This window comes from Abramis brama, assembly GCF_963993115.1.
Source record: "Abramis brama genome assembly, chromosome: 18".
Taxonomy (NCBI): Eukaryota; Metazoa; Chordata; class Actinopteri; order Cypriniformes; family Leuciscidae; genus Abramis; species Abramis brama.
This window is the reverse complement of record NC_139980.1, coordinates 32,722,875-32,737,767: the sequence shown is the minus strand read 5'-3', so window position 1 is coordinate 32,737,767 and position 14,893 is coordinate 32,722,875. Positions and strand designations below refer to the sequence as shown.

The following is a 14,893-nucleotide window of genomic DNA, read 5'->3' as shown; positions in this document are numbered from 1 at the left end:
AAATAAGTGTTCTGTTTCATTGCTGTACTTTAATCTACATATTATAATTCTCTAAAATGAAATAATATGCAGGAATGCTTCAGTGCCGCCCACAGTCACTGCTAGCATTCTTTTACTTGTGATGTTTATGATGTCTTGTGTTGTAGATCCACAGAAACGCTGCATTTATGTGACCAAGATTGACATATTTACATCTGTGGGTGATGTTGTGCGTGTTCTAATGTTTTGTTGTAACATATTAAATGTGTTCTTGTCTGGACTTCTCTGCCAGTTAATTCAGGTATAACAAACACTCATGTGCATCAGTTCACATAGACATATTTAGTTTTTTCCTGATAAATGTTTTTTGCACCCTCTGGATAGTTATAACAGGGTCATTTAGAAAATGGGCATTGCAAAACATACTCAAAAGCCTATAAATCCTAAACGAAAACTCAAAATTAGATGAGCAGCACATGAGACATATCTAAAACAAGCATGCAAAGTTTTATGGAGATCAGACCATAGGTGGCGCTATAACTGTAAAAAAAAACAAAACAAAAAACATATTTCCTTAGTAAATTGCCTGTATTGGCTGTAAATGGTCTTTTTTCCATCTATGATCTAGATGGTGGCTTTCTATTAAAATCTAATACCTTTTAACACGTGCTTAAAGCGCTTAAGCCCCGATAATTGTGCCCTGACTTTGTTTTGTTTTTGTTTCTGAAAGGTTGCCTAAGTTGTGTGCCATTTGGTATTTACCACATTCAAAAAACAAAACAAACAAACAAAAAAAACATGATAGTAGTGGCATGATATTTTTGTTAGTATAAATAATGTAAATAATCAGTTTTATTTGAATGATGGAGATACGATTCTGTGAATTAAGGAGATTGATTTCAAACACTTGTTTTGAAGTGCTCTCGTCATGGCTAATGTGTTGCAAGACAACAAGTGTTGTTGCCAAACAGCTTAACTGAGCTGTAAACACAAGCCTGTTTAAATGACTCTGTGACATTTCTGACACTTCTGTGTCAGTGTTTGTCATGACCTGCTGTCACGCTTGTGACACTTTTGCGAGACTTTGCCAAAAGTCAGGGAATAACTTGTCTCCCACTCCCAGTCCCAACCGATAGTTCTGCTTGTTTTACATTGTCAAAAATGTTTATTGTGTTTACATGCTTCAGCTTAGTGAATGAATCTCACAAAAACATGTCTCAGTCACAGTTTACCCCATACTCGAAAGCAAAAAAAGAGAGATAAAAGAAATGTAGGTCACCCTAACTCTCATTACCATAAATCGGAAAGAAATCTCATTCTTGTTCCCGTGATGCATCAAGATATTTTACTTTTCCATTTTTGAATTTCCTATAGTGATTCTCATTGTAAATCCAGTAAAATAATATATTTTTAATAATACATTTTTATTAATTAAATCAGAATGAAATAAAAGTAGAGCATAAATGAAGCTAAGCAAAGCTGTATAAAATATGCATTTTGCATTAAGATAATGAAGTCTAATATTTGTTTTTTTTATTTTTTTATTTTTAGAATAAATTAAATGCAAAGGAAAAAATTCTACCAGAATGCATAAATATTTTACTTTTGTTTCTTTTCTTTTTTTGCATTATAGGAATGAGAATTTGGAGGTAAAATATGCTTAATTGTCATGGAAATTGAATGAATGAATGAATTAACAGCTCAAAAATATTCTTTATTTTTATGGGAAAAAATACAAATAAAATAATAAATAAATAAATAACAGCTAAAAAATATCCTTTAATTTTATTTTTTTTAAAAAAATACAAATAAAATAATATATAAATAGATAAAATAATAAATAGAAAGTAATATATATATATATTATTTTTATTTTTATTTTTTAAATTTTTGATAAAATGTGATGCGTGTATATAAATATGGATATGTTCACAGCTCACTCTGATTTGCTCTCAAATATTAGTTTTTCTCCCCTACACCGTTTCCCCTTTATTCACCAGTGTTTGATCTTCCTGAGTTAGAAAGTTCATTTCTTTCCCAGCAACTGCTTGGGTAGTTATGACAGTCTTTTCCTCATTTGGAGGAATACCGTGGTCCAGCTGTCAGCGGGGTTCACAGACGTCTGTTTCAACCCCCTCAGCTGCTAAACGCTACGAGAGACTGAGCGCATGAGTTAAAATTAGCTCTTAGTCAACACACAGCTTCACGGGTCAGGACATAAAGGACTTTGGGGTCTCTCCAGACAGTCTAAACTGTCCCGTCTTTCCCTCATCCAGGACATTGAGAAGGCAAAAGAAGTGAGCTTGAGTGATATCAACCAGATCTCTACCTTCTTTCTTATTGGTCATTCTCTATCTCTCTTTTCTCAGTCATTCTGCTCGCTCGGGCTTGGACAGAGGACAATACAGTTCTCACAGACCGCCAGTGCTTGGACAATCCCTGTAGGAGCAGAAGACCACGGAAAGGCAGGACAGCAAGAAGGAGCGTCTTTGTGATGGTTTATTCCAGGAACAGATGGACATTAAAGTGGACGTTTCTTTTGACACGGTTTTGAAGTCTTCGCTGACTTTGACACAAAGTCATCTGTGAACTGAGACCTGTAACTTGGGACCATATAAAAAAAGGTATGTTGTGCACTTCTTAAAAATGTCATATTATGTTTTTATCAAAATATTTGTGTGTGTGTGTGTGTGTGTGTATGTGTGAGGTTAAAAGTGAAAATGTTAAAGGAAAAAATATCATATAATTTTGGCTGACAAAAAAATTAAAATTATTTAAGCAATTATTAAATGGTATAAAATTACACACACAGATAAACACACACACACACACACACACACATACATACATATATATATATATATATATATATATATATATATATATATATATATATATATATATATATATATACACACACACACACATATATTATGTAAACACAAACGTTTATGTTAGATGTGATTCATCGAGATTAATCAGTTTGACAGCACTAATATATAGCCTTTATAAACAGCACTATATATATATATATATATATATATATATATATATATATATATATATATATATATATATATATATATAATGTTTGTGTGTATATAAATGTATGTGTCTGTGTAATTTTATATAGTTTATTACAATTGTAATAATGATACTTTTGATACCAAAATGCTAGTTTTATTTTTTTTCTCTAACATTTTTGTTTTCCATTTTGTTAAGATTTGTTTTGTACTGTTTAAATTAGAATCTTACAATCAACAGGTTCTTTTAGTGTTAACTTACCCTATAGAGTGTGACAACATGCCCCACCACATTTCTAAGCAGACAGATTTAATCAGTTTTGCCTGGCAGATGAATTGGATAAAAAAAACAATTTATGTTGAAGAGCGGTCTCAATCCATCTTTTAACCTCAACAACCCCTCGCATCCTTTGCAGGAAGTACAAGAATCTAGTTTTATTTGTGTTTATGTGCATGGTGACCATGTAACTGCGAGGTTTGTTGGGCTCTGACTTCATTGTGAGTAAGGGCAGCTTTCAGGAAGCGCTTCATCAGATTGCACTTAGCGATTCCATCTCCTACTGAAGGAGTTCCTCTGTGACGGGCCCAGGGGAGCCGACTGGCACCTTTACAGCGCTTTAAAGTTCGTCAGCGACAGAGATGATGTCTTAAAGCAGCCTGTGTGACTCAGGACTCTCTCTGGACTTTAGGATCTGTCTAAACATTTCAGTTTGTGGAGGAAGTCCACATGTGGGTGAGGGGAAAGAGAAGCGATGAAGTCCAGAGTGCTTGTGTTTAGGCATTGCAAATAATGTTGGAATTCCTGAGCTGTCATAATGTGACGTCACCATGCAATACCGTGGTCCTTTGTTATATCAACAATGGTACTGATGATAAATGATTTCTGTATTCATACTATCATCAGTACACTATTATGGTCACTTGGGAACGGTGTGGCTGCAGTTTGTGAGATCAGAAGTGTCTGATTTCTTCCGTGCCCGCTGGAATGATTGGCTCAAAGTTTTCCTTTGAATCATCGGCTACAGTTAGCGTCTGAACTAATGACCTGACGTGCTGCGATAAGACATGGTACATGACATCACCTCTCTAATTCTGCACCACCATGTGAGAAACGACAACAAGCCTCCTCTCCTACTTTTGGTGCTCGTCATCGTCATGACAACAAAACAGAGGCTGCTTGTTTAGATGCTTTGTTTAGTTAATTCACATAATGTTTAGTTTATTTTTAACAAAAAGCATGCCGGTTCTAAAATGTTGCCATCGCTCTTTAGTGAGTTTACTAAAACATACACTTACGGAAAATACATAAAAAGGTATTCGTTTAAGTACTTTGGAGAACCATGTAAATAATTGTCAGTACCATAGTATTTATCAAAGAACTATGACTTTACCAAGACTTTACAACATGCGGCATAGTAAATACCTTGGTATATGAATATATAATTTTGTACTATGACATACAGTACTGTGCAAAAGTCTTAGGCATGTTAATACCCCCCCCAAAAAAGTCAGTTATTTATATCTTTTGCTGTAGTGTGTCAGTAGGAAATATCAGTTTACATTTCCAAACATTCTTTTTGCCATTAATTGTAATAATCCAGTGAGATTTGTGTATGCACAAGGAGTCTGACAACAGCCGGTCTGATCTGATCTCACCATCATCGAGTCCGTCTGTGATTACATGAAGAAACAGAAGAAACTGAGACAGACTAAATCCAGAAGAACTGCAGGGAACGTCTCTGAGATGCTTGAAGAAACCTATGACATACAGTACTGTATGTCATAGGCCTTTTGCACAGTACTGTATATTAAAGTACCATGGTAATACTACAGTTTTAGACATGTACCTTGGTAGTACCATGGTATTCTTTAAAGTATAATATAAATACGTGTATGGTACCGGGACATTACCTAAGGCCATGGTAATACCATGGTATATGGCTACTCAAAATAAGACTTTATTGAACAAAGCAACAAAGCCGAGATGCCTGCAGAACATCTGAATTTTCCTTTGACCAAGACACAATTATTATTCCTTTTTCTTATCTGTTATCTCGCAATAACCAAGTGATGGAACATCTGGTAAGATTCACCCCTCTTGTTTTTCCACCATCTGCCTTTCTCTCTAATTGTGGCATTCTGCCAATTGATGGTCAACTCTCTCTCATAGGCAAAATGTAACATTCTCCAAGGCCAATCAACTCTTCCACGTGACACCTCTTAACGACGGTCTTATTCTTTCACAGCGTCAGGTGTTTACCAGAAAATCCCTGACTATGCAAAAACTGCTCAGTGGCTGCACACACTTCACATCTTGACCTTTGGGTTAGGGTTAGGGTTAGGGTTAGGGTTAGGCCCACAGTCACATAGGCCATAAGGCCTTAAAAACACATCTGTTTTTTATTGTATTCAAACTAATTCTACAATTGTTTTCTATCTACATTATTCCTACGCCCCATGAAGCTTTGTGCGAATTAAGCTGTAAACAATCAGTTGAAAGACTAGCTCTATGGACGCAATAATATATATTTTTAAACTGTGTACAATGACATTACATTATTCTACTCACCCTTCAACCATTGAACATTAAAAGGACATTTAAAAGTGTAAAAGCATCAATAAGATACTTTCAATCAAGCGTGAATCTTTCCACAGCAAAATCGGACGGTTAAATATCACTGTGGTAATCTGTATTATGTAACATACGTTGCCTTAATAAAAAATAATTATTATTATTATTATTTACTTCAGCATTGCGTGATATTTCAAAGTGATTTCAGTCATTTTGACAGATAATAAATTGTATTTACCTGTGAAAACAAACCTGGAAAGAGACGTGAGGATTTGGGGAGAAAAAAAGAGAGATTCTTCGTGCATTCCAGTGAATTATTAATGGCATATATCGTAAATTAAATCGGGAGAACAGACCACAAATGTGCAGTACATGTTGACCTTTTTCATACTATTACAGCGGAATGCAAGAGGAAAAAAGAAAGTAATCATGAGGAAAAGAATGCAGTGACTGTAAAGAGCTCATAGATATTCTTGTTGTAAATGTCACGTTAAAATACCAAGTGTTACGTTATTCTTAAATAAAACATGAAAGAAAACTGATAGCTCATTGAGGAATAAGGTGGATAGAATAGAGAAAATATTTCAACACTACCAGAATATATTTCAAACATAGAGATTTCAAACTACATTGGTATCACAATGTTTTGGGGGCATGTTCTATGGTATTCTTTCCAGTTCCTATGAAAACAATGTACTGTAAATACCATAGTATAGGAAGTTTGTGGTCAGTCATTAAAAAAAAAAAAAGAAATTAAAGGGGTGGTATAATGCCCTTTTCACAAGATGTAAAATAAGTCTGTGTTGTCCCCAGAGTGTGTATGTGAAGTTTTAGCTCAAAATACCCCACAGATATTTTTATATAGCATGTTCAAATTGTCCATTTTTGAAGGTGAGCAAAAACACACCGTTTTGTGTCTGTTCCTTTAAATGCAAATGAGCTGCTGCTCCCGGCACAGGGGGCGGAGCTTCAAGAGCTTGCACTCACACAGACATGCACTGAACATTTCAAAAACTTTTAGCAATTTATGTTCAAACCGGATTCAGACAATGATGGAGAGACTCAAGAAGAAGTGACAACATGTAGAAGCAACAGGACATTTCTGAATGGTTAGTTGATGAATTTATGTAGCTTATGTGTAGTTATCTTCTAGTCATTGATTAGCATATTCTGTCTTGATAATCTATGAATCGTGTTCCGGGGGCGGGGTTTATGTAAATTGTAGGGTTTGTGATGTCACTAACCAGGGAGGAATGTGGTGTAGTCTCTACCAGCCGTTTGTTGTAGTCCTTAAAAAGCAATTTCTTTAAAAGCAAATATCTCCCTTTGCTTTGAACTTTGAGCGTCGTAACTTTGCAGATGTTGTTTATGCTCAAACAGCAACATTACACACTAACTAAAGTTAGAAAAGTGAAATCATAATCGACCACCCCTTTAAAACTTATATCCAGCAAGGACACAACATGAATTGATCAAAAGTGACAGTAAAGACATTTATAATGTTACAAAGATTTAAAAAAAAAAAAAATCTAAATATGAAGCAGCTCAACTGTTTTCAGATTTGCTAATAATAATCATAAATGTTTCTTGAGCAGCAAATCATCATATTAGAATGATTTCTGAAGGATCATGTGACACTGAAGACTGGAGTAATGATGCTGAAAATTCAGCTTTTTAAATTACGTTTTAAAATATATTCACATAGAAAACATTGTAATATATCACTGTTTTTACTGTATTTTTGATCAAATAAATGCAGCCTTGGTGAGCAGAAGAGACTTAAAAAAACATTTATGAACAGTCCTTAAATACTGAAGGATATACAGTTAAAGGTTTAACCTGTTAACCGTTGCCAGAGCGCGGACGCACTGAAGCGGTTTTATTTATATATAGTTCAAAGTTACTATCAGATTTAATGTTATACCTTGACAAACTATACATCATTAAAAAGATATAAGACTCAAGTTTCAGAATTTGACCACTATTGTATTCTGAGAAACTTATAGCGACAGTTATTTCTTAATTTGTTTCAGGAGTTATGAAATGAAAAAATTAGTCGATACCTTTGATATGAATTATGCGCGTCAGCCGCTTTCATTCATAAAAAAACTCCCGTGCCGTCGTCATGACAGCGATACACAAAACAACGTGCCTCAGGGCTTTAGCTCAAAAATGTGCAGATTTGGAGAAATATTGATATATTCTCATAGGTTTACATCAGATTTCTATAGACAGGAATAATATTTATTGAATTTATACCCAAATGCGTCGATGTAATCATTATGAGCGTTTGCATAACTCTGATACTGTGTTTTGAATTCATACCAATAGCCTGAGGGCGCCCTCGCCGCCCTGTGCACAGTATTAGAACATGAAGAAGTGCCATAATCATGTGACAATCCAGGAAGCCTCGAACACACACAAAGCTAACGAGATCGCGCTGTAACTATGGCTGTAACATGCAGTTTTGAAGACAATAAACATGTTTGCTATGATATTTGAGTTACCTGTGTTTTTCAATCCATGCCAGGTATTTCCATAATAATAGATTATATTTATAATGTAATGCTAATCTATATAGAATCGTTGTGCAGAACACTATTCAATAGTATATTTTCTGTCTGATTTTTTATCTGAAGCCAAATTAGATCACAAAAAATTATTTAAAATACTCGATTTGCTTTATAAAGTAAGTTTATAAGCACAAACATGGTTTTAATCTCATAAATTGTCGTGTATTGATGGTGTGCTAAGCTAACATGCTAGCTAGCCCTAGGTGCACCTGCCACCTAGAAGTTATATTTTTATTATTTTTTGAATGCTTACTGAAATGTTTCTTTATTCAAGAAATGCATTTGATACAGTTTAAAATGTAAGGGTGAACTTTAAGAAAAGAAATTAGTGACTGAAACCCTATGAATAGCCTGTGAATAGCCAGTCGTTAGTAACTATAATGCAGACAAAAGAAATGCATATTTAGAGCCATAACTAGGCTGGAGAGGTGTGAATGTGTGCAGGGGGAGACTGAGACTGAATGGGGCTCGTTTGCACCACAAAACAATAAAGACAATATACTGGATAGATGGTTAGAAGATGACAATAAACATCAGTAGCATTTTAGCGTCAAATCAAAATAAAGTCACATGACATGGTCTTGAAAAACATTTCACTAAATACAGAGTTTTGGACTTATTATCTTAAGATTTTAAACATAAAATGTTTAGACATGTGGCATTAGCTGTAGTGCATTTCTAGATTGCTCCAGTGCCAACTTCAATTTTTTTTTCATGAGGATGTTTCATAAAAAATAATTTCTAATAACTTTACAAAACTTTGAAGCTATTTATAACAATTTTTGTCATTATGACAATAATTAATTCTACATTTACAATAAACTGCCAGGTGTCAGCTTTCAAATGAGATCATACTTGTGCTTTTAGTACAAAGGGTTCATGAACTGTATCTGTTTCAGTTTGGGTATGTCATTTCTTGGGATTTTTCAAAAGTGGGGTTACAGCTTAACAGGTTAAGTACCTTTGTATAACCATCTGATATAATCACTTTACCATGGTACTGGCACAGTTAGAGTAGTTTGTTGTAATCTTAGCAGTCACATTTTATGTCTATAGGAACCATTATAAACAGAAAGTGAGGTGTGTTTATTTTAAAAGGAGTATGAGCGGTGACATCGGGCATGTGTTGAAGTTTAAACTCTTCACCTGTTAGTACTCAAGGCTGTACAGCCTCAGGCTTTACTCCTTCTGGAAGGGTGTGTGTCTCTAAAAGTGACACAGCCGTGGGATGTAGGATTAACATTATATCATTGCAGCTAAAGCAGACCCTGGTGAGATCATCTCTCCGCTGCAGCCCACACCTATTGTCAGAAAAAACACGGCAGAGAGCCAAAAGCATTACTGCAGACGCTGAGAGATCTGGGCTCGCTCATGGCTTTGCGCTTTTTCTGCTAAACTCTTCCAAATGATCAAGCAGATTCATTGGAAATCATTTTTTTTTTCCTTCCCGATTGTGGCATACTACTAATTACTAATTTGATGTTTAGTTTATTCTTTAAAGTCACCATGAAATCAAAATTGACAATTCTTGTTTTTTTTGTGTGTGTTTTTTATTGATTATTGCAGTATTTGTTATAAATAATTTATCCGTGCAGAATGCAGATCATTATTGTTTTGTACATTCATGTGCCTCATAATCTTTAATTAAAATATTTTCCCCAGCCTCTTGCGGCGACATCTCTTCTCTTTTCTGATGACGCATTCACTGGCGTGAGGGCGGGGCAACCTGTCACTCACATGAGATTGACCAATAGCAAACCACAACCATCCAATCAATTCCCCATGAACAAAATCAAGCCCTGCCCACATTTGTTCTGGTTCCAGAAGACGTTTCACTCGGATATACGTCACAATAGGGAAGAAAAGACTCGCAACTTCAGACTTTAAGGCAAGGCAAGTTTATTTTATATAGCACATTTCATACATGGTTATTCAAAGTGCTTTACACAGAAAGGAATTAAAATTAAAATCATAGAAAGGAATTAATCCAAAGTGATTTGAATACACTTAAATATTATTAACGAGATAAAAATTGATGCATGATGTTCCTGGTCTTATTTTCCAACAAAAATGACTATAGAATCATTATTAATGCTGTTAGTGTGATATAAAATCACTCATGCTGTGATACAATAGCTTGATCACTTTAACTTGTTTCCTCCATCCTCTGTTTAACTGTACATGAGAAATGACATCATCTTCCTCCCATCAGAAAGGCATCTGTTCATCTGTTCATTCGTCCTCTGTGACGGACGATCGGAGCAGAAACACACGGCCGTAAGAAAACATGCTTATCAGTAACATTTACTCATTGATCTCAGCCAGGCAGGACAAAAGCGAGCGCTGTGATATAAATGACTCCCAAAGCGTGTATGAAGCTGACGCTGAAGTCATTACACAACGAGTGTTTCTCATTCTGGGTCAGCAGATGTCTTTCTGAAGGAGGTGATTTTGAAGGAGCCGTTTGTGCAACGGAAAGAATGTTCCAGATAGCAGAGCTATTTCTGAGAAAAGGCTTGTCATTGCATTCATAGCGCTGTTTGTTTCTGAAACTATTTTTTAAAATTATTATAATGTTTACTTGACAAGGTCTATCTATCTATCTATCTATCTATCTATCTATCTATCTGTCTGTCTGTCTGTCTGTCTGTCTGTCTGTCTGATCTATCTATCTGTCTGTCTGTCGTTTATTCATTCTGTCTGTCTGTCTGTCATTTATTCTATCTATCCATCTATCTGTCTGTCTGTCTGTCTGTCTGTCGTTTTGTCTGTCTGTAGTTTATTTGTCTGTCTGTCTGTCGTTTATTCTATCTATCCATCTATCTATCTGTCTGTCTGTCTGTCGTTTTGTCTGTCTGTCTGTAGTTTATTTGTTCTGTCTGTCTGTCGTTTATTCGTTCTGTCTGTCTGTCATTTATTCTATCTATCTATCTGTCTGTCTGTCTGTCTGTCGTTTTGTCTGTCTGTCTGTCGTTTATTCGTTCTGTCTGTCTGTCTGTCTGTCTGTCATTTATTCTATCTATCTATCCATCTATCTAACTGTCTGTCTGTCGTTTTGTCTGTCTGTCTGTCTGTCTGTCGTTTATTCATTCTGTCTGTCTGTCTGTCATTTATTCTATCTATCTATCCATCTATCTGTCTGTCTGTCTGTCTGTCTGTCGTTTTGTCTGTCGTTTATTTGTTCTGTCTGTCTGTCTGTCTGTCTGTCGTTTATTCTATCTATCCATCTATCTGTCTGTCTGTCTGTCGTTTATTCGTTATGTCTGTCTGTCGTTTATTCTATCTATCCATCTATCTGTCTGTCTGTCTGTCGTTTATTCGTTATGTCTGTCTGTCGTTTATTCTATCTATCCATCTATCTATCTGTCTGTCTGTCGTTTATTCATTCTGTCTGTCATCCATCCATCCATCCATCCATCCATCCATCCATCCATCCATCCAAATGTAGGTTTTCATTTGACAATTCTTAAACTACAGCTTTGCAAAATACCACTTCCTAAAGTACTTATCATCATCATTACTAACTGAACTTATTTCGACCCCATCACAATAAACTTGGAATTACAGTCTGCATCTTCCACAGAAAGTTATTATATATTCCACAGCTCTCTAGAAGACTTCTGATTGATCAACCTCTACATTTCACAATCATAATTGTATAAAGACGAGGGTTTTGTCCATCCAATCTGTGATTGTTTTGCGTTAATGACGGACTGACTGCCTGTATTTTACCTCTGACATGGTGTTTAGGACTGTGGGAAAATGTAAATTAAATAGGCACAGGTGATACAGATGAGAAAAGAGGCAAATTTCAGTGCAGTAGAACTGCGTAACCATCGTAAAGTACAGTATGAGAGTCCTGTTGAACTCTCACCTAAAACGCGACTCTACATATTTCATCAGGCGCTATTTTAAACTTGGATATATGATTCCTATTTTTAAATGCACTCTAAAACCTCTCAGTGTCCTCTCTTTATATATCTCTTTCGCACTCTCTCTCTCCTTGCCATGTTGGGTGACATCAGGTCACATTTATTAGATTAAGGCTGTAGACCTGCAACAGAAGGCAGTAAATAGGGTTCATTTTTTATTTGACGATTTTTACTTTGCATCCAGGCACAAATAGCTGGTGTGCACTTGTGATATGGGTATTTTTAGAGGCTTACGTTACAGGATGATACAATAGGACATGGCAGATGGTCAGAGCTTGTGCCGTCACAGGAAGCGTTTCGTCCAATGCACTGAAAATGTTGTATTGTGTTTCTGATGAGAGAATGACTGAAGCTGTAAGGAGGGTTTCTCATTACAGAGGAGAGGACAATGCTTTGGTTTTGGTGAAATTGCATTCTGCTATGCTCATTTCAGTATGAACTTTGTCTTTGTGTTTTTCCTAGGAGCAATAAAAATAGATGGAAATTTGACAATTATATTATGCACACAGCAAGTGGAATCCTACTCTTAACAAGTATTTTAGTATAATGTTCCAGTTAAAATATCTAAAAATCTCTGACGACGTGTTTACCGGCGTGAGGGCGGGGCAACCTGTCACTCACATGAGATTGACCAATAGCAAATCACAACCATCCGATCAATTCCACATGGACAAAATCAAGCCCCGCCCACATTTGTTCTTGTTCCAGAAGCCGTTTCACTCAGATATACGTCACAATAGAGAAGAAAAGACTATCGCAAGTTCAGTTTCATGCTGACTTAAATTAATCAATTCTTAATTTTAAGTATTTTAGTCTAATTTTCCAGTTAAAATATCTCAAAATCTGCAAAACATATTTGCGTTGCATACAATATTAAGACTTGTTTTCAGAGACTGTATCTTTAATAGTTTATCTTGTTTTACTGCACTTGGCAGTTTTTTTCTCCCACACTTGTTTTAAGTGTGAAAAAATGTGGCGCATTTAAGATGTATTTCCTGAAATCTTAATGTACATGTATCGTGTTGTAAGGAAGCAAGTCAAAAAAGACTCATTAGCAGACACATCTAGAGTACTTTTTGTTTCCTCAGGAGAAACATCTGAGAAGCAGGACACTTCAGCAAGTCAGCTTTTGCTTAATTTTTGCTTTCATTGCTGTCTGGGAGAAACAAATGGGATCATTAAACATAAGATGTCTTAAGGGGTGGTTGATTATGATTTCACTTTTCTAACTTTAGTTAGTGTGTAATGTTGCTGTTTGAGTGTAAACAACATCTGCAAAGTTACAACTCTCAAAGTTCAAAGCAAAGGGAGATATTTGCTTTTAAAGAAATCGCTTTTTAAGGACTACAACAAACGGCTGGTAGAGACTACACCACATTCCTCCCGGGTTAGTGACATCACCAACCCTAGAATTTACATAAACCCCGCCCCTGGAACACGATTTATAGATTATCAAGACAGAATATGATAATCAATGACTAGAGGATAACTACACATAAGCTACAAAAAATCATCAACTAACCATTCATAAATGTCCTGATGCGTTCTACATGTCACTTCTTCTTGAGTCTCTCCATCTTTGTCTGACTCCGGTTTGAACATAAAAGGCTAAACATTTTTGAAATGTTAAGTGCATGTCTGTGCGAGGTGAAAGGACACAAGCTGTTGAAGCTCCGCCCTCTGTGCCGGGAGCAGCAGCTCATTTGCATTTAAAGGGACACACACATAAACGGTGTGTTTTTGCTCACCCTCACAAAGTGACAATTTTAACATGCTATATAAAAATATCTGTGGGGTATTTTGAGCTAAAACTTCACATACACACTCTGGGGACATCAGAGACTTATTTTACATCTTGTGAAAGGGGCATTATACCACCCCTTTAAATGTTTTCGTTCATATGGGTTAATAATACGTGTGTAACAACCTCATGTCACGATTCGATACATATCACGATACTGAACTCAAAATATGATATTAATGCGATCAGGGTTTGAAATGAACACTCGCCAAATGTGGGTAAAAATCAACTGTGGCGGGTAACACTATCAAATCACTAGCCAAAGTGTTGCTTTGCTGAAGAAGTTTGTGGTGTAAGACAAATCTGCGCAGATTTAGCCAAACACTCAACTCGTAAGTCATCATGTTGCATGAAATACAGCGTATTGCACAGAATCAGTTCATATATTTATATATATAATTTTTTCTTTTTTTTGCTAGTAGAAGTTCTGAATGGCCGGAAACTTAAAAGTTAGCCTTAAAAGTTTAGTAGCCAAATTGGTTGGTGAGTGAAAAAGTGAATTTCAAACCCTGATTGCGATACTCTAAGACATATGATAAAAGGTTAACAAAAGATTTACTGTTGATTAAAATGCTATATTTGGTTTTAGATTGTGGGTGTAAACGAATAGGCTTGGACGTGGTGCTGGAAACCCAAAGCACAGGACAATAGAGACACCAGAATAACAATATTCATGATTCTGAAGCTGAAAATAATTATTTTAGACGAACATGCTTGCACTCTTTCACTGACTAGATATATTTAAAATAATGTAGACCAGTTTTTACTGGTAACATCAGACATTTGGCATTATCAGGACCCACAAATATTCCCCCACTGCATTATTATACATTATATTCAACATTAGATATAGTAGTTTAATGTAGTACTGACACTAAAACTCTGAAAACTTAAATTTTTTCTCACACAGTAATTTTTATTTTGGGTGAACAATACACAAATTTACACTATCCACACGCATACATACATACATACATACATATTGTTGCATTTTTGTATTTTTTTGCATTTTA

At 35.5% G+C, this 14,893-nt stretch overlaps 1 protein-coding gene across 9 annotated transcripts in view; it reads left to right on the top strand.

Annotated features, from left to right (window-relative positions):
- The first annotated feature begins 2,093 nt into the window (after positions 1-2,093).
- The window catches only part of filip1b (filamin A interacting protein 1b), a 31,420-nt gene continuing 18,620 nt past the window's right edge, over positions 2,094-14,893 (top strand). For 2 of the 9 annotated variants that reach the window (XM_084092121.1, XM_084092122.1), the window contains exons 1-2: positions 2,147-2,276; positions 2,349-2,603. The gene's annotated coding sequence lies outside the window, so the exon portion shown is untranslated. Of the gene's footprint in view, positions 2,604-9,809; positions 10,041-14,893 lie in introns of those variants that run through there. The other 7 variants (XM_084092117.1, XM_084092123.1, XM_084092120.1 and 4 more) reach the window with 6 other exon arrangements.